We start from the raw sequence: 13,447 nt of genomic DNA on the forward strand, positions 1-13,447 counted from the left end.
CTAATATGAAACCATTACAGCACTCATTATTAGTTAGCACGTGTATGGGCGGTGAACTCTCATAGATATCAAACTCTATATTCTTCTCGACTTCAATATCTCTTATCGTGGCACACTGAGACCCAATTCTGAATATTTTCAAAAGAAAACAAAGCACATATATTAGCATTGATGCACATAAGCAACATAACTAAAACCCCATGTAGATTTCAACTTCGAAAATTATTTAATTAATGTTTGTAAGCACCAATGTCCATGATCTTAGATCAACATCCGAGTTGTGTGTGTGTGTATATATATATTGTATACATATTATATATATTTATATATACATACATATATATTAATAATAATTTATATATATTTCATGTAATTGATTGTTTAATTGGTCAAGGAGATTCATGCATGTCCCACGGCCAAAAGACTAATAAATAATGTAACAAAAATTTAAGAATTCAATAAGTCATTTAGAATGATAATCTATACAAGCAAACTAAACTGATATGAACAATGAAGTGGTAAAACTTGGGGACATTTTCTAATAAATGCGTGAGAATTAGTCAACTCACCAACACATTTAGATAAAGGTAAATTGAATGAAAAAAAGAAAACTAAACCTTTTCAACTGAAGTATTGGTAAATGCCAACAAATTACAACCAGAACATACAGCTGTCCCATTTTGATCCAAGTCCATAATTTCACCAACCATTTAAAAACCATGGCCTAGGGGGCTTGTAATCCTTCAAGAGCATACAAACAATGGAATAGCTACAAATCAAAGTCATGGTGACATTTTCCCCATTTGATTTGGGACTGAAGTTTTATCATTCCAAAATCATAAGAATGCTGTTGCAATTATAGCACCATAGAACTAGCACAGAAGGCAAGAATTTCACAAATCTCCTTTGATAAATATGTGCTTTTTAGTCTTGCAACTTAGATAAAAAAAAACCTCCTTGGAAAATGTGCAATTAGGTGGTTTTTAGTGCATACGTTACCGAAAGCACATTTTCTCTCCATATTATGATGAGCTGATTTGATGTGATTCTGTCCATGCCCACACATCCATCCATGTCTCGGAGGACATCCATACCTCGGAGGGCAACCATACCTCGGATACCTCGGAGGGCATCCATACGTTGGAGGACATCCACACCTCGGGGAGCATTTTACCGCGGACAACATCAGTCCATCCATGTCTCGGACAACACTGGTGTCATCCATGTCTCGGACAACACCAGTTCCTTTGGACATCAACAGCACATTCATACCTCGGACAACATTCCACCTCGGCTATCAACTATCTTGGACATCTGATTCTTGTTCAACTATTTCGGACATCTTACTCTTGTCCAACTATATCGAACATCTTACTCTTGGACAACATCAACTATCTTGGCCAGCTGACACTATATAGTTCGAACACAAGCTAACTCAGATGAAAGGCATGTTCGGACACAAGCTAACTTGGATGGAAGACAAGCTCGGTCATGAGTTAGCTCGGTTGAAGACATAATTCAGCCTAGATGTCAAAGTCAACTCGTTACCTAATTTGCGTTTGACTTTCATTTTTTTTTTGGTTTTTATTTATATATTTGCTGGACAAATAAGTTTAGGAAAGTTTTTATTTTATTATTTTGTTTGTAAATTAATTAATTCCTAATTGAAAATAAGGGAATTAATTAATTAGATTAGGAAAATGAAAGATTCGGTCAAGCTAGAACTCTTCATTGTGTGGCTGGTTTTTCCTAGGGTTTTTAGGGTTTATTTTGTTTCTTTCAAAGCCTATTTAAAGGCTTATTTTTCAATAAGAATACAACTTTGATTTGATTAAGAAAATACTTGTGAGATTAATTATCTCTTTGTTCTTTGAGAACACATAAAACACCATTAGAGAATTGGTTGTTTTAGCTTGACTTATCAATAGGTTTTCCATCCCCTATTGTGGCGTCTACATTATACCAAGGTTTCTAACCACAGGTTGGTTAGAGGTTGAGGTCCATTCCATTAGAACTTGAACTTAATTGAGATCCGGACTAATATAATACGGGTTTAGGAGCAGGTCGTCCTAGATTCGTATCATGATTGCTAATGGTTAGAATTTATTTTTCAAAACTTTCAGCACTATTACTTCATATATATAAGAATCAGACCTACAAATCCTAACATATTGTATCTTGAACACTGGATTAAATCATTGTTCTCAGGAGGTCTCTGCTCGGTTCTAGAGCTAAGTATCTCAAATTTAACAAGAATAACATAGACTAAATATCTATTCCAAGCTCTTATTTAGATTTCTTTGCAGACAAGAAGTTGGACTTAGGGCAATTAGCAACCCAACAAGCACACAAGAGTCAGATTGATGCTCTGTGATAGAAAACTTTTACTTATCAATATGAACCAACATAAACAGGTCACTAATTTCAGTGAATCATTATCAAAACTTTTTATTCAAATATCAAACAATTATATAGAAAAGTTGCTTACAGATACTAAACACAAAACATTGGAGATATCAAACTCGTGGGTTTGAACAGCAGAGCATACCCTTAGACAATGACCTTGAGCTCCTGGAGTCAAAACCGAGGCAAGAGGTGAGCCGAGCACAAGATACCGCTGAGTGAAGGGGAAGCAGAGATTGAGCACAACCCAACTGAGAAACAAACCTGAAATTTCAAATTAAAATGAAAGGTTGAATCTTTTCCCAAGTTAAAAGAAACCCACTTGAGAAAAGGATCTAAATTACAAGTCCAAAAAATAAAAATTCCAAAAAGAAATAAATAAGCAAAAAATCCCGATATGAAGAGGGTTGGGTCCTTGCAAATCTGGTAGGGATTTAAGAAGTGATGGAAATTTGGGGTCCTGGCAAATTGTAGCCCTAAATTTTCTAGATCGAGTAAGATCGGCTTTCATTTCAAATAGAAAGAGAAGAAAGGTCACAAAATGGAAGGAAGAAGGAGAAAAACGTCAAGAAACGGCTGGAATAGATACAGAGATGCAGAGATGGTGGGTAGAGTAAGAACCATACTCACCGGCGGTGTTTGTCTCTCTGAGAGGTGCAGATGTCCAGCGAGAGAAACAATCGTTCACTGGAAAAGAGAGCTCCTTCGATTTTTGATACGATCCGAGGATCTGCTTCTGCAAGAGAACACTCTCGAAGTGAGCTAAGCTTCATTTGAGTTTGGGACAAAAATGACCCGCGGGGGGAGGGGGGGGGGATGGGTTAGATGAATCCCAATAAATTGGAATTAAAACACTGTTTAGGATAAGTTGTCCGGATCTCAAATTGTAAAACCAAACATCAGATTGGAACACAGTCCCATCCAATCCTACCAATCCCACTTACCAAACACACCCTTATCGTATTAGTAAGAAGGTGTCAAAGGATTTTAAATGCATTCCATATGGATAAACTTAACATTACTTTTGTTTAATAAATTGTAAAGTGGAATTTTGGCATAAATAAATATTTTAATGATTTAACAATTTCAACAATGTATTTGCATGATTTTTATTTTTTTTATTTTAAATACTTATAAATCAGAACTAAAAAAAAAAAAGTGGTTAAATTTCGATTTAATATCTAATAAGAGTTTTAAAAAATGGAATTTTATAAAAATGAAAACTAACATAAGGGAGATATATTAATATTTTTCCCAAAAACAAAAATAATAAAGTAGGAATCTTTAATGATAATTACCTATTTACTTTTTCTAGTTTTCATCGAGGATAAAAAAGGGCTTCCATTTTTATTTCGTGTCCCAAAATCTTGTGGAGCCCTAGAGAAATGTAATTTATTATCCTCCTACGACAGTGCTATTCATAGAAGATTCGGCCTGGTTCCTCAGTAATTCTCCTATTTTATCTATTGCATAGCGTTTATGTTTGGTGCTTTTCAAAGATTTTCTTTTGACTCCGGGTTAGTTCTCCTCCCTTACCTCCAATTTAACTTTCCCTTTTCGTCGTTGTGTGCCTGTCCCATTCTTTGCTAAAATGTTGACTTCTATGGGTAATCCTGAAAATTTCACCCAATATAGTGAACCTTCTTCTTCGGATGAAGACTTTGATGTTTCCTGGACCGAAACTAGAACTAAACACCTTCACGACCCTTATTAAGTAAAGGGAAAAAAACTAACCCGTCTAGTTTAAAAATTGTTTACAAATCTGTAGATGACCTTAACATTATCAGAGCTAAATATATGATTCCCGACTGTATAAAACTTTTTCTGGCTGAGGATGATGAAAGAGCACCTTCATATTGGGAAGGATTTGTATGTATGTATGAATATTTTCTAGACTTAAAGCTTTGTTTTCCTCTACCTCCTTTCATTCGTGAATTTTGTTCATATTTCAATCCCTCCCCTGGTCAATTAATGCCTAACACATGGCGTGTTCTTTTGGCTACACAAATCCTGATAAACCTCTATAGCATTATGATACGAACCTAGGACGACCTGCTCCTAAACCCGTATTATATTAGCCCGGATCTCAATTAAGTTCAAGTTCTAATGGAATGGACCTCAACCCCTAACCAACCTGTGGTTAGAAACCTTGGTATAATATAGACGCCATAATAGGGGATGGAAAACCTATTGATAAGTCAAGCTAAAACAACCAATTCTCTAATGGTGTTTTAGGTGTTCTCAAAGAACAAAGAGATAATTAATCTCACAAGTATTTTCTTAATCAAATCAAAGTTGTATTCTTATTGAAAAATAAGCCTTTAAATAGGCTTTGAAAGAAACAAAATAAACCCTCAAAACCCTAGGAAAAATCGGCCACACATAAGGAAACCTAGTTGGCCACAACTATACTTCCTTTCCTAATCTAAGTTTGATTAATTAATTCCTTTATATTAAATTAGGAATTAATTAATTTACAATAAAGTAAAAACCTTCCTAAAGTTATTTGTCTATAAAATAAATAAATAAAAACCCAAAAAGAAATAAAGTCAATCGCAAATTAGGTAACGAGTTGACTTTGACATCTAGGCTGAATTATGTCTTCAACCGAGCTAACTTATGTCTACCTGATGTCCGAGCTAACTTATGGCCTATCCGAGCTAACTGATGTCTGTCCGAGCTAAAACCATAAACAATTTCAAATGGAGTAAATTTAGTTGCTGAATGTAAAGACCTATTATATGCAAATTCAACATCTGGCAAACATTCTTCCCAAGTTCTTAAATTTCTACTAATTAGTGCTCTCAATAATGCAGAAAAGGTTCTATTTACTACTTCGGTTGGTCCATCAGTTTGTGGATGACAAGTAGTTGAAAATAAAAGCTTAGTACCTAATTTAGCCCATAAAGTTTTCCAAAAATAGCTTAAGAACTTAGCATCCCTATTCGAAACAATAGTTCTTGGCATTCCATGTAATCTCACAATTGCCTTGAAAAATAAATTAGCAATATTGGATGCATCATCAGTTTTGTTACGTGCAATAAAATGTGCCATCTTAGAAAACCTATCTACTACAACAAATATTGAATCCTGACCTTTCCTTGACCTAGGCAAACCAAGAATAAAATCCATAGACAAATCTACCCAAGGATAGGTAGGAATCGGCAAAGGCTTATACAATCCCTGCGGCTTCAATGTTGATTTTGTTTTTCGGCACTTCAAACATCTTTCACAAATTCTCTTAACATCTCTCCTCATGTTAGGCCAATAAAAATGTTCTTGCAGCAAGGATAAAGTTTTTAAAACACCAAAATGACCCATTAAACCACCCTCATGTCCTTCTCGAACCAATAACTCCCTAATACTACAATTGGCCACACAAAGTTTGTTTTCCTTAAACAAATATCCCTTAAATATGTAAAATTTATTAAATCCATGTTTCAAACATGTTTTAAAAACTTTTTCAAAGTCACTATCATGCTCATAAAGTTCTTTCAAATTGTTCAAATCCAAGCAATCTAGCATCTAAGGTAGAAAAGAGTACATACCTTCGGGATAATGCATCGGCAACCACATTTTCTTTACCTTTTTTGTAGCGGATCACATATGGAAAGGTCTCAATAAATTCAATCCACTTGGCATGCCTTCGGTTGAGCTTTCCTTGACCCTTGATATGCTTCAAAGACTCATGATCCGTATGAATAACAAACTCCTTTGGCATGAGATAATGCTGCCACGTCTCCAAAGCCCTTACCAAAGCATATATCTCCTTGTCATAAGTCGGGTAGTTGAGGGCAGCTCCATTTAATTTTTCACTAAAGTAGGCTATGAGTCTTCCTTCTTGCATTAAGACAGCTCCAATACCTACACCCGAAGCATCACACTCAATTTCAAAAGTCTTAGAAAAATTTGGCAAAACTAACAAAGGTGCATTACACAATTTTTCTTTCAACAAATTAAAAGATTTTTCTTGTACTTCCCCCCATTTAAAGCCGACATTCTTCTTGACAACTTCATTCAATGGTGCTGCTATGGTACTAAAATCCTTGACAAATCTTCTATAAAAGCTTGCCAAGCCATGAAAGCTCCTCACTTGGGTGATAGAAGTAGGAACCGGCCACTCTTGAATTGCCTTCACCTTAGCTTGGTCAACTTTGATTCCTACAGCACTTACTACGAATCCTAGAAACACAAGCTCATCTTTGCAAAATTCACATTTTTTAATGTTAGCAAACAATCTTTGCTTTCTAAGAACTTGCAAAACTTGCCTAAGTTGATCCACATGGTCATCCAAATTTCGGTTATATATTAGAATGTCATCAAAATAAACAACCACAAATTTACCAATAAATGGACGTATTACATGATTCATAAGCCTCATCAAAGTACTAGGTGCATTGGATAATCCAAAAGGCATAACTAACCATTCATACAGCCCATATTTAGTTTTGAATGCGGTTTTCCATTCATCACCTTCTTTCATCCTAATTTGATGATAACCACTCCTAAGATCAATTTTTGTAAACATGCAAGCACCATGCAACTCATCAAGCATATCATCTAATCTAGGAATGGGATGCCTATATTTGATGGTAATGTTATTTATAGCCCTACAATCAACACACATTCTCCAAGAACCATCTTTTTTAGGTACCAACAAAACAGGAACAGCACATGGACTTAAACTGTCACGAATGTATCCTTTATCAAGCAAATCACTTACCTGTTTTTGCAGCTCCTTTGTTTCTTCAGGATTGCTCTTGTAAGCTGGTCTATTTGGTATGGCAGCTCTTGGAACAAAGTCAATTTAATGTTCTATCCCTCGAATGGGTGGTAGTCCACTTGGAATTTCATTTGGGAAGACATCTCCAAATTCCTTCAAAAGAGAAATCATTGAACTTGGCAATTCAAGTTCTTCAAAGTTAGTTTGATCATTAAAATAATTTTCTTTATAAATCATGACCAGTAAAGGTTTCTTACACTCAATAGCCTTATTAATACCCTTTAAACTCAAATAAAAATTGCTACTTAGCCTTTCTTTTCTTTCTTTTTCTTTTTTTTCCCTTGGATTGGCGCACACCTTCGGATTTCTCTTCCTTCTCCAAGCTCTCGGGTTTGCCACTTCCTTTTCCCTCTATTTCGGTTTTCCCTTGATCTTTCCACTCAATATGAACCTTACAAACCTTACCTTGGTAGGCAACCTCAATCTTACCTTCTTGAAAGGATGGTGAAGCCGTTGGTGCCATACTTGCTTTTTCCTTGAGCTTTTCGATTTCTCTCCTTGTTGTATTTGTAATTGGTCTTTGTAAACTTCTTTAGGAGATAATGGTTCCAGCTTGACCTTCTTCCCTTTAAACCTGAAAACAATACTATTTTCTCGACCAAAATGAGTAGCATCTTTATCAAATTGCCATGGTCTACCTAATAGTATATGTCCAGCAATGATGGGAACAATATCACATAAGACTACATCCTCATATCTACCTATACTAAATTTTACTTTGGCTTGTTTATTTACCCTCATCTCTCCACTATCATTTAACCATTGTAACCTATAGGGTTCTGGATGTTTAATTGTTTTCAAGCCTAATTTATTAACTACAAGATTATTTATCACATTAGTACAACTCCCACTATCTATAATAATGCTACAAATTTTACCTTGTATTTCGCAGCGAGTGTGGAAGATGTTTTCTCTTGGTATCTACTCTTCATCTTTGTAGACAGCAAGTACTCTCCTTGAAACCAAGCTCAACTCGGCATTAGATGTATCTACAGGTTCGGCTTCATCTTCGTTGCAATCCTCCTCTTGCTCGGTTTCAGCCCCACTAGCCTCACTCTCGGATTCCACCTCTCCATTACCTTTAATTACCATTATTCTTCTATTTGGGCATTGGCTGGCTATATGTCCTCTTCCTTAGCACTTGAAACAAATAATTTCTCTTGACTTTTGAGGTTTAGATTCAGATTTTACCTCACCTTTAATGGCTTGGGCAAATTCGGCTTTAATTTCTCTTCTTGGCCGGTTGGTAGTTTCTTCACCCAGTTTCAGCTTCAACTTGCTTTCATAAGTAGAATTGTTTTTCCAGCCACTTGAACTTGTCCTTCCACTGCTAGAAACTCCTCCAAACCGTGTGCTAACACCCCTCCTCTTGAATTGGTTCTCAAGCTTAATTGCTAGATGCAACATCTCCTCCAATTCCAAGTATTGTTGTAATTCAAGCTGGTTGGCAATGTCACGGTTTAACCCTCCAAGAAATCTTGCCATTGTTGCCTCTCTATCCTCATTCATATTCAGCCTCATCATTAACATCTCCATCTTTTTGTAATAATCCTCCACGGACCTACTTCCTTGAGACAAAGATTGAAGCCTTTGATGCAGCAACCTATGGTAATGGAATGGCACAAACCGCTTTCTCATGGCTCCTTTCATTTGTCGCCATGTTGTAATCAAGTCATCACCAACTCTTCTTCGGGTGCTTTGCTCAATTTTCCACCATTGGAGTGCATAATGGCCAAACTCTTGCTGCCAACTTCACCTTCTTACCTTCCGAATAGTTATGGCAGTCAAAAATCATCTCTATTTTTTCTTCCCACTCCAAATAAGCTTCGGGATCACTTTTACCCATAAAAGGTGGAATGTTAACCTTGATATTTCCCAAATCATCATCTGTATCTTCCCTCCTATATCTTCCATGGCCAGCTCTATCTTGAACAGCAAAAGTTTCGTCCATACCTTCTTCAAAGTCTCCACCGAATGGCTCCTCATCAAATTCCTCTCTCGGTCTCTCGCGACCTCCTCGTCCTCCATGGAATTCTTGCCTATTTCTTGTGTTCAGAATTCCTTAGGAAACTTCTAGCCTTCCCATTCTTTGATTCATATGCTCAACTTGAGCACTAACCCGCTGTATTGACTCCTTAACAGCTCTCATGTCCACTTGGTCTCCACTCCCGGTAGCTCGGGCATCGCCATGGAATGCTACGGACTCCTCCTCATTGATCCTCAAAGGTGGATCTCCTCTCCTCATTCTTGATTCTGTCATGTTAGTATAATAATGCAATAGAAATAAAATAGGACCTTATAATTTCACTCCCTTACGTGTTTCACTCAAATGAGGACTCGACACTCGTGTTTGCACACTTGTTTCGTCTTTTACCTTCTTTTAAGCTCACACACTCTTGCCTTTTTCCACTCAATGAGTTATCTCAAAGTTCTAATTAAAACACCCACAAAACAACAATTAGATCACTAGTATGCTTTAATTAAACTTATCAACAAACAGCAAGCAAAAGGTAGGCAATACCGAAAGAATCCAACAAATCCTAATTTTTTTCCGCTTTCTAGACAAGAAAACACATAAAATAATGGGAAAACGTTGGAATTTTTGAAAACTGCACCAGATGGTAGTAGATTATGAGTTCAAGAATAAAATTCTAGAAAAAGAAATTCAAATACGAACAAGAATCAAAGAGAACAAAAATATGGAAAAATGTTGGTTGTTGTTCTTGTAATTCAAGTTTTGTATCAAATCCTTTAACTAATTTTAATCCAAATAATTTAGCACTCAAACTCAAATATCCAGCAGCAAAAAAAAAAAAAAAACAACTCTCCAGAAACTCCACATATGGAATAAACAATCAACATAGCAGCAGTTACAAGAAATTTCGAGCAACAAAATTCAACACCAATTTTCAATAAACCGATATATATATATTTTTTTAATATTCGATTTTTTTCTTTTCTTTTTCTTTTTTTTTTCACTCAGTGAATATCAGACACAACTGCAGTAGCAAGAATAAACAACAAATTTGCAATTCCAACTCCAAAACTTCACCAAACCCGTGACCACCAAATAAACACAAATGTGCAGTTTTTTTTTTTTTTTTTGGTTTTTGAATAGATGAATGCAAATATTTAAGACTAAAATAGCAAAGAAAAATCAACAAAAACCAAAATTAACAAGAACAATGATGAAAAACAACCAACAAACTAGGAAACAAAAAATACGGTAAAACTAGGAAATCCTAATTCAACTAGGAATGAATTTTATTTATTTATTTTTTTTAAAGAGGCAGAACGTGTATGGGATGGATGCAGCCTTAACCTAATGCTAAAATTGCAGAACAACATAAAAACAAATAAAGCAAATAAAGATAGATTCAAACCTGAACAAAATTTAGCTCTGATACCAAATAATACGAACCTAGGACGACCTGCTCCTAAACCCGTATTATATTAGCGTGAATCTCAATTAAGTTCAAGTTCTAATGGAATGGACCTCAACCCCTAACCAACTTGTGGTTAGAAACCTTGGTATAATGTAGACGCCACAATAGGGGATGGAAAACTTATTGATAAGTCAAGCTAAAACAACCAATTCTCTAATGGTGTTTTAGGTGTTCTCAAAGAACAAAGAGATAATTAATCTCACAAGTATTTTCTTAATCAAATCAAAGTTGTATTCTTATTGAAAAATAAGCCCTTAAATAGGCTTTGAAAGAAACAAAATAAACCCTCAAAACCCTAGGAAAAACCGGCCACACATAAGGAAACCTAGTTGGCCGCAACTATACTTCCTTTTCTAATCTAAGTTTGATTAATTAATTCCTTTATATTAAATTAGGAATTAATTAATTTACAATAAAATAAAAACCTTCCTAAAGTTATTTGTCCAGAAAATAAATAAATAAAAACCCAAAAAGAAATAAAGTCAATCTCAAATTAGGTAACGAGTTGACTTTGACATCTAGGCTGAATTATGTCTTCAACCGAGCTAACTTATGTCTGCCTGATGTCCGAGCTAACTTATGGCCTATCCGAGGTAACTGATGTCTGTCCGAGCTAACTTGTGTCTGGCCAAGCTAACTGATGTCTGTCCGAGCTAAGTTATGTCTGGCCGAGCTAACTGTTGTATGTCTGAGCTAAGTTGTGTCTGGTCGAGCTAAGTTACATCCGATGTCTGAAGTCCGAGATCAAATGTCCGAGGCAAGGCTCTGATGTCCGAGACAAGGGTGTCCGATATAAAATGTCCGATGTATGGGTATTCGATGTATCAACCTCCACCACTTAGATACTTAAAACAGGTCTTTTATCTTTAGGTATGGACAAGCCCTTTTGAGAATGAATTACTCTCTCGATAAAGGCAGCAAGGTTATCCTTAAACCTCTTAGCTTGAGCCCTAGTGATCGGTCCAGTCTTTATCCATATCAAATCAGTACCCCAGCGAGTTGTTGGTGGTGTGAGCTCGGGCGGGTTCGCATCACATTAACCTCAATGTCAACACTTTGTTGTTGTTGTACGAGGTTAGAGAAAATTCTTGTGACTATCACCAATACATCTTGCATTCTCGCCGAAACAAGAAATTATTTACAGAAACTTCCTCTGGTGATAAAGACTGGAAGAAACAATATTTCTTCATTTCGGGTGAGTGAGGTTGTGAAGTCTCGAATTCAAGGTCGGTTAGGATAGATTGGAATTTACATTTTTGTGAGTTTTGTGTTTTTTCCTTCCTTTCATAGATATAAACACTTTTTGCTTTGATTTTGACTATATATTTTCCCTTTTGCAGATCCTGCTTTAAATACTCTTCCAGAATACTCTGAAGAACAAATCTCAGCTTCAATTCAATTGGCATCAATAGAGAGTCTCTATTTACCCACCATTCTAACTATGGAGAACTTAAAAAAGCAGGTCTCCACATGGCTAGTGAACATGTCATAGCTTAGAAGGCAAGGGAAGCTAAGAAAGTCAAAACGCAGAAGAGGAAAGAAGCTCCCGAGACATCTCGCGCTGAGGAAGTTACACGTGAGAAACGTTAGGCTATTTCCACAACTTCTGGAACTATTGACAAGGCTCCAGCTACATCTCCAAATCCTCCTATTGGTTTTACCGACTTGGTTGATTCTTCTATACATAAAGGGGAGAAAACTCTTCCCCCTAAGAGAGTTAAATTTGAGGGAGATGGGGATATTTGAAGGGCTTTTTAGTTCAAGTCATCTAATGGAAAAGAAGTTGTGATTACTTTTCCAGAGGATTTCTCAGTTCAGAAATCGGATTAAGATTTTCTTAATCTGACTCTGTCAATGCTACCTCTTGAAGATGAGAGTAGGATGGCTAGCCATTATACTTTGGAGCTCATGAAGAAAAAAGCTGCTCAACTTTTTTATATGGCTTAGAATTGCACAGTGGCTGCTGAAAGAGTTAAAACTTTGGAGGATAATGTAAAGTGGTTGTCCTTTTTAAACTCATCTTTAACTCAGAAAAACCATGAAGTCGAGATTGCTATGAATGCTGTTAAGGAGATACTCGCTAAGGTAGAAAGAGAGAGGGACAAACTGCAATCAAAGTCCGAATTTCTGAAAAAATATCTGGAGGAAAGAATTACGGCAGCCGAGATTAATGCTGAAGCTTTGTAGGAAAAAACTATAGAGGCCTTAAAGCTTTCTAAGGACTTGAAGAAAGCTATGGCTTTAGCAAGTATTATCAAAGCTCATTGCTCGGACAAGGGATACCACCACAGTTGGAGTGAATGCAAGAAGAAATATTTGGTTGAAGATCCTTTAACTGCATCTTCCGACGTCGCTTTATCAAGCGATGTGGTTTTCAATCTCTCGGATGTCGAAGGTGATGAGGTGACTTCAGGTTTGATTCGTGATGAAGCTTGTGTAGGGGGTTTCAACCTTGCTGTGAACCCTGACATTGGGATGACAACAAATGCTAGCTTGATTCCTTCTAGTTCAGCGAATTTGAATTCGTCGATCACGGTCGAGGAAGATGAGAACAACCCTGACATCGCGGCTGAAGATTCTTAACTTGCATGTCTTTTTTTTTTTTTTTGATAAAGTTCCTTCATAATTATGTTTAGGGATAAACATAACTTGTAGCTTTTTGTTGCGGATAAATGTTATCTACTTTTTTTTATCCCGTCTTTTGAAATTCAAATTCTTTCAAATTCCAGGTTCTAGTTTTTGTGGATTTTGAAAATTTTTTTAGGCCATATATTTACAACCTTTGTTGCCATATTAAACTCATATAACTTTTCCA

Source organism: Ziziphus jujuba, chromosome 2 (assembly GCF_031755915.1).
Source record: "Ziziphus jujuba cultivar Dongzao chromosome 2, ASM3175591v1".
In the NCBI taxonomy this organism is placed as follows: Eukaryota; Viridiplantae; Streptophyta; class Magnoliopsida; order Rosales; family Rhamnaceae; genus Ziziphus; species Ziziphus jujuba.